This window comes from Atractosteus spatula, chromosome 10, assembly GCF_055471065.1.
Source record: "Atractosteus spatula isolate fAtrSpa1 chromosome 10, fAtrSpa1.hap1, whole genome shotgun sequence".
Classification (NCBI taxonomy): domain Eukaryota; kingdom Metazoa; phylum Chordata; class Actinopteri; order Semionotiformes; family Lepisosteidae; genus Atractosteus; species Atractosteus spatula.
This window is the reverse complement of record NC_142715.1, coordinates 7,027,218-7,040,233: the sequence shown is the minus strand read 5'-3', so window position 1 is coordinate 7,040,233 and position 13,016 is coordinate 7,027,218. Positions and strand designations below refer to the sequence as shown.

The 13,016-nt window shown below is 38.7% G+C and overlaps 1 non-coding gene across 1 annotated transcript; it reads right to left on the bottom strand.

Annotated features, from left to right (window-relative positions):
• Positions 1-12,050: 12,050 nt before the first annotated feature.
• Positions 12,051-12,143, bottom strand: trnar-ucu (transfer RNA arginine (anticodon UCU)). Its single transcript has 2 exons — positions 12,107-12,143; positions 12,051-12,086 (listed from the first exon to the last, which is right to left on the bottom strand). It is a non-coding gene; the product is annotated as a tRNA-Arg (tRNA).
• Positions 12,144-13,016: the final 873 nt, after the last annotated feature.

Sequence of the window (13,016 nt, the reverse complement as noted above, 5' to 3'; positions counted from 1 at the left end):
AAATAACCCAGACTAGTTTATCTCAAGAGCTAGAGACTAGTAAACGTTACTGATTACGTAATAAATGTTTAAAGAACGAGCGCCAGCAATAAGGCGATTTGATTGGTAAAAACCGCTGTCATTCTTTGTATTTTCAGCCATTCAGAGCCCTTAGGGGGTGAGACTTCCTCTAGAAGCTTTAGGCTGCATTTTTAGCTGTCAATCATTGTCACTCAGAAGGGATAATCAATCAGTTTTTTATCAGTTTCTTATCAGTGCTCCTTTTTTTTCACACCAGAAGGCAACTCTGAGGTTTTTTTTCATTGCATAACAGCAGATAAAGGCTCTCTAGCAGTGTCTTAAGGTTTTTATAGCAATTGCAATGGTTTTTATTCTTATTATTTTCAATATTTTTATGATTTTTTATTATAGGCGTGAAATTTCATTCCAGGTCCAGTCTTCACAAAACATGATGTAGAATTTTTTCTAATTGATCAATTTGTCCCAAATTTTTATCCAAGCTAGTAGCCACCTAGTACAAGGTTTTCAAATCATTCCCAGGCCCTTGACATGCATATAGCTGAAAAATCTGACCTCTGAAGACCAAAAAAAATGTTCACCAGCTGTTTTTTTTTCATATGTTTGTCTGCTGAGTGGACACATTAAGAAATATAAGAAATTTGACTATTCACACTCAAAGCCAAGGGGGTTAGCTTCAATTTAAGACCTGAACCAGGCTCCTGCTATGTTCTGCTGCAGAGATATAACAAATGTTTAAGGGGGAGGAAATTCCAGGCGGACATTGGCTAAATATGTCACTGGTAGTAAAAGGTTAAGTATTCTTGCCATTTTTAACATATTGTAAGTGGATTTTTTGCAAACATTTTATTTTTTAAATCACATGAAACACAATCAACCCATTGTAACTTCACATTGATAATTCCTGAGCTTTATAACTGTGTATTATTTCTTTTTACCTTGTTTTAATATTTTTTTATTATTTTTTGCATTTTACAGAGCTTTTTAATATATTGTGAGCATTTTAGTGTCATTTTAAAATAGGACTATCAATGCTCCTGACTTTTAAACCTGTATTTATTCTGACATTATTCTCTCCACCTGCAGATGAGGGAGGTATTTGATTTTAAATTTGTTGATTTGGGGGGAAAATATACATTCATTTCCTTGTATGTATCACCAGTGGGAAACTTGGCATTTTTGGATGAATTGCAATCTTTACTGCAAGGCCTTCAGACTGATATAGAAATGACTGGAGATTTAAATGACACATTTGATAAATCAGACAGGAACAGCATAACATCTAAAATGGCAGAACCCTCTAAAGTACTGAAAAATTTCCGGCACATTCATAATAAATAAAATTTATTTAATTTAAAGCATAAAATTTGTTTTAAAAAGAAAACCACAATTTGTACGATATCATATTTCAATATCGACGTTCAGATGAAGAATTTGAGGATTTGAATATCAATGGAGAGTACATTGATTTTGGGACAATGTTTGCATCTGAATAATCCTTCCTCCTGGAAAGAAGGAAAAAAAAGTTTTGAGTCTCAGTCTTCAGGATCCCCCCCCCAAAAAACGTGCAAATTTGTTTCCGATGTATTTTGGATAAAGATATAACTCTCATAGAAGATACATTTTATCAGTTGAATGCAGTCGATACTTTCGACTTTTTATATGATGATAGGACCTACATTTAGGGCTCAGTACTGATAACACTGCTGCTATTGATGGAGTAGAAATAACTGATGTACTGGCAGTTTTTTTTTTCTGAGGCAAGAAGTCCTAGAACACCTCCTATAAAAATGTTAAGATTCAGAGCAAGAAATATTTTTCCACCTCACCTAATGCTATTGCATTAACGAGGCTGAAGTTGGCTTCTTATTCGCCAGCTGCTGCTTTGCGTTTTTCGTTCCATCTTAAATGCTGCTGCTGTGATGTTATGTCGTCTTTCGCCTGTAGATGGCTCTCTACAGTCATTTTTAAAAATACTTATCCGGATGTATTACTGTACATTTCCTCAGTAAAGGGGAATATGTAAGTAGAGACTGTTCAAATTGCATTTTTGTATGAAACACATTTCAGAAACACAATTCACAATAAAACAAACTGGCATGTTATACCACGAGTAAATAAGACAAAGGCAAAACGTAAATTCACTGGCACTTTCTGCATATTTTCCAGGACCTTGCCTTCTGATCATAAAAAGTCTCAAACTCTTGCATTTTACAAGAAATTTTAATATAGCAGTTTTAAATGGGACATTTAGAACATGGCATATGAGACTATATGGTTAACTGAGGATGAGCAGAGGGTGATCGAACCTACCTCCTGGTTATAAAAATGTCTAAAAATTCTGACACAGATGTGTGAGAGACAATGGAAAAGACTATCAAAATCCTGAACTTCAGGACATTGTACTGTACCGTTTTTTAAATACGACCCTCTGAACATGGCATGAGAGAATACATTGTCAAATGGTTAATGCAATGTTTGCTATATTGCTAGGGCCCTCCCTCCTGATTTTAAAATCGTCTCATATTTCTGACATCAAGGTGTGAGACACAATATAACAGACTGTCAAAATCCTGAACTTCAGGACATTTTATGGTACCATTTTAAAAATATGACCCTCTGAGCATTGCATGTGAGAAAATGGCATGTGAGAATGCATTGGGAAAAGGTGAATGCAATTTCTGCTGAATTGCTATGGCCCACCCTCCTCATTACAAACTCGTCTCACAATTCTGACACTGAGGTGTGAGATACAATGTGACAGACACCATTAAATCGTGAAGTACAAGAGATTATACTGTTACGTTTTTTTTTAATATTGACCCTCTGGCATGTGAGGACTTGTAGTCAACAAAATAGCACACATTCTGCCAATTTGCTTTGTCCCTCCTTCCTCGTTACCAAAACATCTTAGTATACCGACACTAAGGTAAATGTCTCTAAATCCAGAAGTTAAGTTGTCAAAGTATATCGGAGTCAACCGATATTGATCAGGTTCTGCTGATGCCGAGCCAGCAGCCTTCACCATAAGGTCCAATTCCCCAAGCCAACTGACCTTATATGTCCATCCCTTCTCGTCACAATTCGTATTTTCACAGGGTACCCTTCAGAAATTGCAGTATAGAATGAAAAAACTCCAATAGATCTCGGCCGCTGTTGGCGATTTTCCTTTAAAAACAAATGATTCTCCAGAAATTTTACGGAGTGTATCACTTTCACCGAGACCGAGAAATGTTAAGCTGTACATGAGTCTTTGTGGCTCGGTTGTTAACCAAAAGGGTGGTGGTTTGAGACCATCCAGGGATGCTATGAGCCTTTTAATGAACACACCCTCTTCACTTCATTTCTCCACGGCCGGTCTTGTACCGCAATCCAATACAGAGCCCATAGGGGGCAGTAAGCCCGCATATATAGCTCACTGTGTATATAATGAAGAAGCAGAGGTTAGTTTCTCATCTGCATGTTGCAGAGCCTTACGCAACTCGTACCAACAGCTGGGGTTTGATCCCTGCACGGGCTATTAGTTGAAAGACCATTGTAAATGACGTGTAACAGCTTTATCCAGCTGGCTTTTATGTTTCATACTAAATTGCTATCTTGAAACCAAAATAATTAGAAATATGGAACACAACCGTTGTTCCCCAAGAAGGAAAGCTGTTTTACACTGACGTCACTCCTTTTTATTTAATCCAGATTTTAAAGACAACTCCGCCCTCAAAGGAAATCAAAGGAAAATGTTGTATTAGCACGAGCTGCACAGGCTCTGAATCAGACCATTTCAATTCAGTTAATGTAGAATTATTGCTTTGTCTGTCTCTTGTTTGTATATAAATGAATGTCTCTGACAACTTAATGTTAGTTTTTAATTTAGTTTTAGTTTTACGATGTAGGTCATGCGTTGATATATGACATGTCTCATTCCTGATTCAGCTCATGCTCCATAGGAGAGAAGAGATCCCTCCTGTTTCTCGTACAACCATATCAGAACAGAAGCCCATGTCACCCAGCTCTGATTCAAGATCGAGTTGCATCTTCAACATTTTGTTTTTGTTTCTGATCATAATTTTCTTTAGTTATGATCAATATTGAACTTTTTCTAAATAAAACAAAAATAATCAAACATGCAGGCAGATTTTTGAAAAGTATTAGGAGTTGACAGGGCGCTCCTTCGGAATAGTCGTCAGAAAATATGAGAAAAGGAAAGTTACGTAAACTCTCACACACAGCATTAAAGATTGGAATCTGATCGTAAAAAAACTAGCTGTCTCCCCGTCGGTAATCAAAACCCGGTTTCCCGCGTGACAGGCAGGGACACAAACAACTTTACTAACTAGGAGCGCTTGCTAGCTATTAGGAGGCATTTACTCTTAAGTATGTTACTGTTCTGGGTTTCGACTTTAATTTTACAAAAGTAAAGGCACACGGCACATGTGTGGCACATCACGTCCGAGTTTAGTGACAACTACCTCAGAGATTGTAAGCTGGGAGAACACGGGGGAGAGTGGTGGTCCTGGACCAAGACCGCCTGGCACCCTACCAGGTCTGGGAAGAGCAGCCGGTGCCGGAGCCGGCCGACAATGGGGCATCCGCGGGCCGCCAGCCGCCACCACGCCGCAGTGGCCGCTCACGCAGAGTTCGGCAGCCTTAAGCAGAGTATGAGTACAGCCTAAGGGGGGTGTTCGACATTGGCGGGACGCCAGACGCTTCAGGTGCGGGCAGTGTAACGCCCTCGCTCTGTGGTGAGGAGGACGCGCACCTTGGCGCTCATAGTACCGTGGAGCAGGCTGGGAGTTGTAGCCGGGAAGAGTCTGAGGGTCAGCACGATGACCAGCGGCTGACCCTGCATATGTAAATAGTGCTATAGTAGTTTTAGTGTCCTGTATAGCTTTATAAGTGTATAGCCTGTAGTTAACGGGTTACCACCCTATCCATGTGTACGTGTTCTGTCGGTCTCCTCATGTGTGTGTATAGCCTCTGTTTGGTTTTTGTGTGGTTTTGATAGGAGAATAAAGCAGTTGCTTGGTTTACTATCACGTTTCCACTTGTCTTTTGTCCCGAGGGAACCTGAAAATGCTACATTATCAAATTATTAAAATAATAATTATTAAAATATCAGATTATGTTTGTGCAACATTTCGTGCACAGTATGCCGTATTTAACAATAAAACAACAGTCACAACGAGGGCTTTACACGCAGTCTGGGGTATTTTCCCCTTTTATATTTTGGCTGCTTTATATCAAACCTGTTAAACTCCTAAAAGTGCACAGTAGCTTGTACTTAATAAAAATATACAATTTTTTGTATAAACCGCTGGTATAAACAGATGTGTGCCGTGTTTGCCTTTGTAAGCATTTGTTTTAAAAAATAAGTTCACAATACGTTAAAAACACAAAAAGCACAAACTTAATAATACAACGATACAAAATCAATACCAAATCATAAAACCAATTAAGTGCCTATCCTTTGAAAACAGAAAACACCTTTATATCTACAATAAAAAACGTGACATTTGTATCTCCTTTTGAATAACAAAGCAGACAGAGTAGTCCCTGAATTCAAAGATCAGATCTTGGCCAAAACAAGACAATCAGACAGGAGCTGAATTTGGAACAAGAGCCTCTGCTTCGTCGTTTATTGAGCTTTTGATCAACGTCTGAGTGAAAAAGATTCGCTATTTTAACTCTTTGATTAAAGTACACAAAAAGCACCTTTTTTCAAGCCAGAATAAAACCAGCAACCTAAGGATTCCTCACTGTTCCCACTACAGTCTTCTGGTCTACCAACTGAGCTATCGAAGGAATGTCAGGCACTTCTCTCTGGCACATACTGTCCAATATAGTGAAATGTTCTGGGTGATTTAAATCCCAGTTCGACATCAGGTTTCCAGCTCGTTTCCATAGTCTTGTTTACCTTGAGTTTAAGCCGCGAACCAGGACTCTACTGTATAAACTTCCAGGGATATTAAAAAAGGTTTGATGGGGCATCAATCATTCCAGGCAGAATTGACTCCTTTTCTTTCTCGAGGGATCATTTTAAACATTTCATTTGGATCAAGAAGAGGATCACCATGAGACATATAACAAACAGTTTCATTCTGTCTTTTTTAGAATCTGTATCACAGCTAATGCATATAAAGGCACAAGTAATAGGTTTATGCCATGCTGAATAGAGAAGAGAGAAAACACAATGTTTCTGAAGAAGGCTTCACAGCTGAAACATTATCTTTTCACTCTTCTCTTTTCAGCATGGAATAAACCTATTACTTGTTCCTTTGCAAACTACGCATGCTGACGCAACTACCCACCTGAACTAATGCATGTAAAGCCTTTGGTATGCAATAGTGAGAGTTCAGTTATCCCGGGGAGTGAAGAGAACTGAAAGTGAGTAAATTCATATTTAAATAGAGTGTAAATCTTCAAAGTGTTCTGTCACTGCAAAATTGTTACAGGAGTCTAACAGAAGTGGGGACTGTACCCACATGGACCTTTGTCCATTGGATAATAAATCTAATGTCTAGACCACTCAGCCATCCTAGTCTACAGTGAAGTCCTTTTACACAGGTTCATTTCTGAACAGATTGTCAGTTGTTTAACATTTCAATATGAATTGGATTCAAACTTTTGCAATTATTCACCTATAAAAAGATCACTCCAACTCACCAATTGCCCAGCCATTCTGGGTTCACCTTTCCAGCTCTGTGTTACACAGTTCATTAAATATATTTGTTATATTTTTGAAGGGGATGGGACTGTACACTGGTGGACCCCAGGGGAAAATAGGGTTATTGAGCCATTGGGCATTCAGAGAATAAACTGTGTAGGTGAATGTAACCGTGCTCTAAAGTAAAAACATCCTCTTAGATGAAGCGCTACAGATGCAGCCCCTGAAAGTATATAAGACTCACATTTATAGCACTGCTGACACAAATGTAGCCTCTAAATCAGACTGAAATAGTAATGTGTTCATTTAATCGCGTGAAGGATCTCCTCGTGAATCTGTGTCATTCATCAATGGAAATAGAAGCCATTAGAATACGATACATGTTCACCTTCAACCCTGTAGCTGCCGGACGTGCTTATTCCAGCTCTGTGAAGTCGCCCCCCCCTACAGACAGCATAAACAATGAAACCCACCTCATTCTTTAGTGCTGGGTTTGTGCCGTTGAAAGTAGCGTTTGTGCTATATTAATAATATTTTCTTGGAAATATAGAAGTTGTCAATTTTAAAACATATTTGAATCTAAATGTGGTTTTGAGTTAAATATAAGCATATTCATGAAATTAGTTTGTGTTTGTCATTGCTATATATATATTGCCATGTTACTAGAATTTGTAGCTAATGTTTACTAGTTGAGTTTTTTATGATGATTAGCCATATGTTGATAACAATATTGTATATAGTGTATAATTTGAACTACATATTTTTTAGGTGTGAATGATTGTATATTTTCAGAATTAATTTCTAAACAAAACCATTGGCTTGATTTACTAGTTTCTACACCTATAACATCTATCTTTGATGTATAATAGACCTTTAACCATATATGTATAATAGTCCTCTACAGTTATCCGTATAATAAAGCTCCAACCATATATGTATAATGAACATATAATCATAGATCTAATTGACGTCTAACGATATACGTATATTAGAATTTCATTCTAGACGAGTTACGGAGCACATCTATATGTCTAATATATGAGTTTAATAGTCGTATATTCTACATCTGTTGCCCACTGGGATGTCCCGATTTTAATTGAACAAAGCTAGATACACATTTTCTAATGCAGCCTTATTTACAAGACAGTTTATTTCTCGAAAGCGTGCTATGTAAAAAAGAGAAAAATGAAAATATATGAATGACAATCCTTCAAAGCTGAAGATTTTACTTTTGAAAATTTGACACTTTATGTATGCAGTTGCATTCACTGGTTTTAGAACTTTGCTGTGCTTCCTGCATCATTGTCAGCGTTATAAACTGGGTGTAGAGGTAGCGATCACTGTAGAGCAGTTGATAGGCTGGAGCTGTTCAGACTACTCTTATTTCTCAAATGCTTCCATTGTTTTTCTTTCACGCTAGGACGCGAGTCTGTACATGTGTTTGGTTTTCGTTTCACTGATTCTCATTGAAGATTTGGGAATTAACGATGAAAGAATCAGTTGCCTCGGAAAGCAGAAGCTTTGGTTTTCAACGATCTTGAAGACACGCCCATGTAGAGCAGCGTGTGATGATTCGTACTACAAAACACCAAGTACTCAAAGTGACGTCTGCGTTTACCGTTTAGACTTTTCATCTCGGGCGCACTTTTAGAAAGCAAAGATAGAGCAGTTGTGTTGAATCAATGTCCAACAGCTGTCAGCAGAGTGTCTCAGTGGAAGCATGCTGGGCCCATCACCCAGAGGTTGATGGATCGAAACCATCCTCTGCTATGTACATTTTATGCATGATTGATAAGCACACCATCAGTTTAATGAAGTGCATTAAAACTGATTTTTTCTCTCGTGTGTATGCAAGCTTCACACTTACGGTACTCTTTCATCTTTACCAATCGCAGATGCCTAAATGTATCTTTGGTTGTTCTGCAATCCTTGATAGTTTCCTCAAATCCTTCAAATGAATATCCATATCAAAGCAATTATGTATATATATATATTACAATTAAGGTACATATTAAAAATATCAACGCACATTTGTATAATGCTCATTTAATAATGATTGTCAAGAATTGTCAAGTTCTCCAACAAATCTGTGTTCTAATTTTAAAATATTTTTGCTAAGGATACAACGGGTGTATAAATGAATTCTCCCAACAGCCAGTTAAAGAAAAATTCCACACGTGAAGATGGTTTTCTTGGACATTGACTTAGGTACTTAATTGTTTACTTGTTGTAGTTCCACACGAGTAAAACACGAACATTTCCTGCAACATTCAAGAGGGTTTGCAAAGAAATCCCTTCAATTTTTACCAGAGATTATGTTTACATCATCACAATCTGAAGCACGTCCCTGAGTGCATTTGACCCAGCAGCCCTTTGTTTAACAGCTGCACAGGGACACATTCCTGTTGCTTTTCACAACTCACATGTTTGTAGTTAAAGAAAATAAAATACTGTTATTTTCCTGCCAGCTGGCAGTACTTCATCTGCACTGACCAAGAGTAACCAAGAACTTCATTTCATCTTTCGCAGGCTGTAATCTACAGAAAAGGAAGTGAATACTTGTATTAAGCTAAATCAAGCCGACGGAGATGCACTGCTGTTGTTTTTCTCCACTTTTCTTTAAAAGGAGAAAAAATCACTGGCATTTTTTTGCAGCTGTCCATCTCTCTCTCCTCTTCTCTCACTTTGGCAGTCTGTGCAGAGTATCTGAAGGGGATGTAACACCACTTGGAAAAGAAGAAAAATTCTCAGGAAAATTCTCAGGCAGAATAAAAAATCATTATTCTCTTCTCAGTCAGATTCACAGCTCAGACTCACACTCAGACAGGATCTCAACTCCGTACTGCTCTCTATCCTCACAATCCAGAACCAGAAGATATTCAGACAATCAGTGCTGCTACATGAACAATATCAGACAGAACAGCCTGGACTCATGTCACATTTCCCCCTTTTATCCTTCCTCCCAGCCCTCTTAGAGACATAGAAGAGCTCCTGGTTCTCCTCTTTGTGAACTGGGCTCAGGGGTCACTGATCTGGCAGTTGTGGGCTCTGTTCCAGGTCGAAAGCAAGAAGGTTCTATTAACGCTTTCCAGGACTCCAAGCCCTTCAGTATTACTTTCTTTACTGTATGTCAGCCTCCCAAAATGTTTATAAATGTTTTATAACACACATGAGTGTGGAATTATCTTATTATTTATATATAGTATTTATGTAATAAACACCAGAAGGGACACTATGATCAGTATATTGATTATTTGTAGCCGATGGCCCGATGGTCGAGTCTACAATAGTGACCATTTGACCAGTCTGTAGCTCTGAGCAGTGGGACTCTGATCACACAGAAGACCTAAGCACCGACACTAAGAGAAAGGATGAGAAATGGCATTTATCAAGCGATTGCAGTGTTTGTTTGACTGAGGATCCTTGTGTGCTGAACTGGCCTCTGGAGAAGTGTAGTGCAGTAAAACAGAAGGTTTGTGTCACTCAAGATTGTTACAGAACAGAACAATACAATTACAATACATTTATGAGAGTAAATTTTACTGGTGCATCACAGTTCTTATAATGGTGAAAACAGGAGCACCTTCTCTACATTTTTGACTGAAGTATTTAAACGGCAAGAAATACTATCACTATGCAATTCATAAATGCAATTGAGCTCCTCTAAATGTTCTAGTCTGATGAAACAATGTATGGAATTAGGTGACAATATCGGAATTCATTCAAATGCACAAAATTAATTTTCAGCAACAAAAAAAGTGCTCGGAAATATTTTACAAGAATGAAACCTTACATTCACCTAAATAAACATTCACCCTCTACATTAGCAGAGAACAGTAGGACAGAAGGTTAGTGTCACTAACTGCGTCAGAGAGGCCGATCTCTTCTCCCTCATTATGCAGGCTTACCCACTCATGATGAACTGTCCTCCAGCGATACTCAGCTGCCATCATCGACTCAGACATGACGTTCATGTACATATTATATCCTAATATGGCACTGCGTTACAATAATTTGATCAAAACAACTGGTGAAAAAATAATAATCAAATATTTCTTTCCTTCTTTTAGTAAAGATAAAGACTTTGTCCAAAAAAGAAGCATTTATACCTTTCCTCTCCTACCAGCCCTTACAAGTCACCCAGTTTTTAATTTAGAGCTGGATTAAATCTCTAGTCTCTTTGGGGTTGTGAGTTGGAATCCCACTGCTGCCAAATATCTCCAACTATCTCAGTGTTAAGAAGCAAAAAACACACATTTGCTGCAGAAGTAACAGGAGAATTTGTGCCATTCAGCCTTATAGCGTGATGTCATTTTCTCATGCTCATTTTTAGATGCTTGTGATCGAATCTATGATTCTTATGAGTGTGCCCTCCATAAAGGTAGCAGATATAACGTGCCAAGTTTTCAGAGAATAGCATTAAATACAGGTCTGAAGAAGGCGACAAAGTGTCCGCTAGGCAGTTCAGTGATTTCAACGGTGTTCTCTGTTGTTTAGGTCCAGAATGACACCCGTTACAACCAGGAAACACACAGTGTCAGGCATCAAAAAGACTTCCCAAAACCCTGATCCTCTCCTCGATCCGGTGATGGCATCCAGACATTTCCTGCAACAAAGCCAGGATACGGTCTTCAACAACACGAGTGAAAGGCTAATTCCCAACCTTTGCAATCCTTTGCAAAGAAGGACCGCATGTGCTCAGTGTTAAATGCACTGTTCATTATTATTAATCATAATAATAATAATAATCTTTACATTATATAGTGCCTTTAAAGGTGGCTTTCCAAAGCGCTTTACAGAATGAAACCAATAAAGTTAAAAAAATACACAAGATAAGCAGGATGAGAATACACAGTTAGAGGAGACAATAGATGGTGGTATTAAATACAGTAGGAACAGAGGGGTAAAGAATAGTTCATTAAAGGCTCTTCTAAAGAAGAGGGTTTTGAGTCTGGATTTGAAGGAGTTTAGAGAAGGTGACTCTCTGATATCCTTGGGAATAAAGATCCAGAGCTTTGGGGCAAAACAGGAGAAGGCCCTGTCACCCATAGAGTGTAGATGGACTGGGGGACAGATAGGAGACCAGAATTAGAAGAGCGAAGGTTGTGAGGTGGGGAGTAGGGCGATAACCCAGACAGGTACTCTGGTGTCAAGCCATGGAGAGCCTTATAGGTGAGCATGAGGATTTTGAAGTTGACAGGAAGCCAGTGCAAGGAGTCCAGGACAGGAGTAATGTGATCACAGTCCAGTGCTAATTTCTTTCTTGTGGCTGCTGGTTCATTTTCAACTGTGGACTCTTAAGAAGTCCTTTATTTGACTTGATCAACACTAATCCCTAGAGGATTTTGAAAGGTTGAATCAAAATGATACATGACTCTGGTGGGACTCGAACCCACAACCTTTGAATGACTTCATTCTATCAAAGTCTAGAAGTCCAATGCGCTCTCCATTGCGCCACAGAGCCAACCAATACATAATTCTATAAAACAGCTACAGAAAGCTGTAACTCATGCTTCTCCCGTTGTCTTTAAATTAAGCTCCATAAATATTGACAATGAGTGGCCTGTTGTCTACGAATAGATACCGCTGGGATTCGCACCCAGGGTCTCCTGGTTTTTAGTGAGGCGTCTTAACCAGCTAAGCCACGGTGCCAAACCTGCTAAATGTTATCCACAACTTCAAACACCTGTGAGAAACGGGCAACTGCAGTGTTACGCCTGCTGGCTCAACAGATAATCCTTTTCGAACTTTAAGGAGAGGATTTCCTTGTCAATTCAATTAAACATTTTAGAAATGCTGAACGATTGATGTGTTTCACGCGCAGAAATATTTTATCGTTACGTACTTTTTCTGTGCAGTTAGTTCTCCTTCAACTCCGCCCAACAACAGAGGTCATTTTTAATACAGGAGTAAAGGCACATTGCACATCAGCAAAACATCACGTACAGGTTTAGGGAGAGCGACATCAGTGATTGGAAGGTTGGAAGTTTCGGGTCACTTTTTTATTATAGATTCAAGCAGCCCTGAATACCTTTTCAAGAAACATTTCAGAATCCCAGTCACGTCCAGTATGATTGCTACACAGGTCTACAGTATACAATCAGAATACTGTTTGTGCATTATATAAAACACACTGCCCAAAGCATTTCTAAAACAGGAATTACATGTTCCTGAATGCGCCCTCCTTTATAAATAAAATAAAAGGTCTGAAGCCTGCTCCAAAGAAGCACTATATTCAGAGCTGACAAAGATGTGATAGGAAACATCTTGGAAAACGAAGATGCAGTCATTTCCACGCGTCGCACAACAAGAGCTGAACCCACCCGACGTTCTTCTA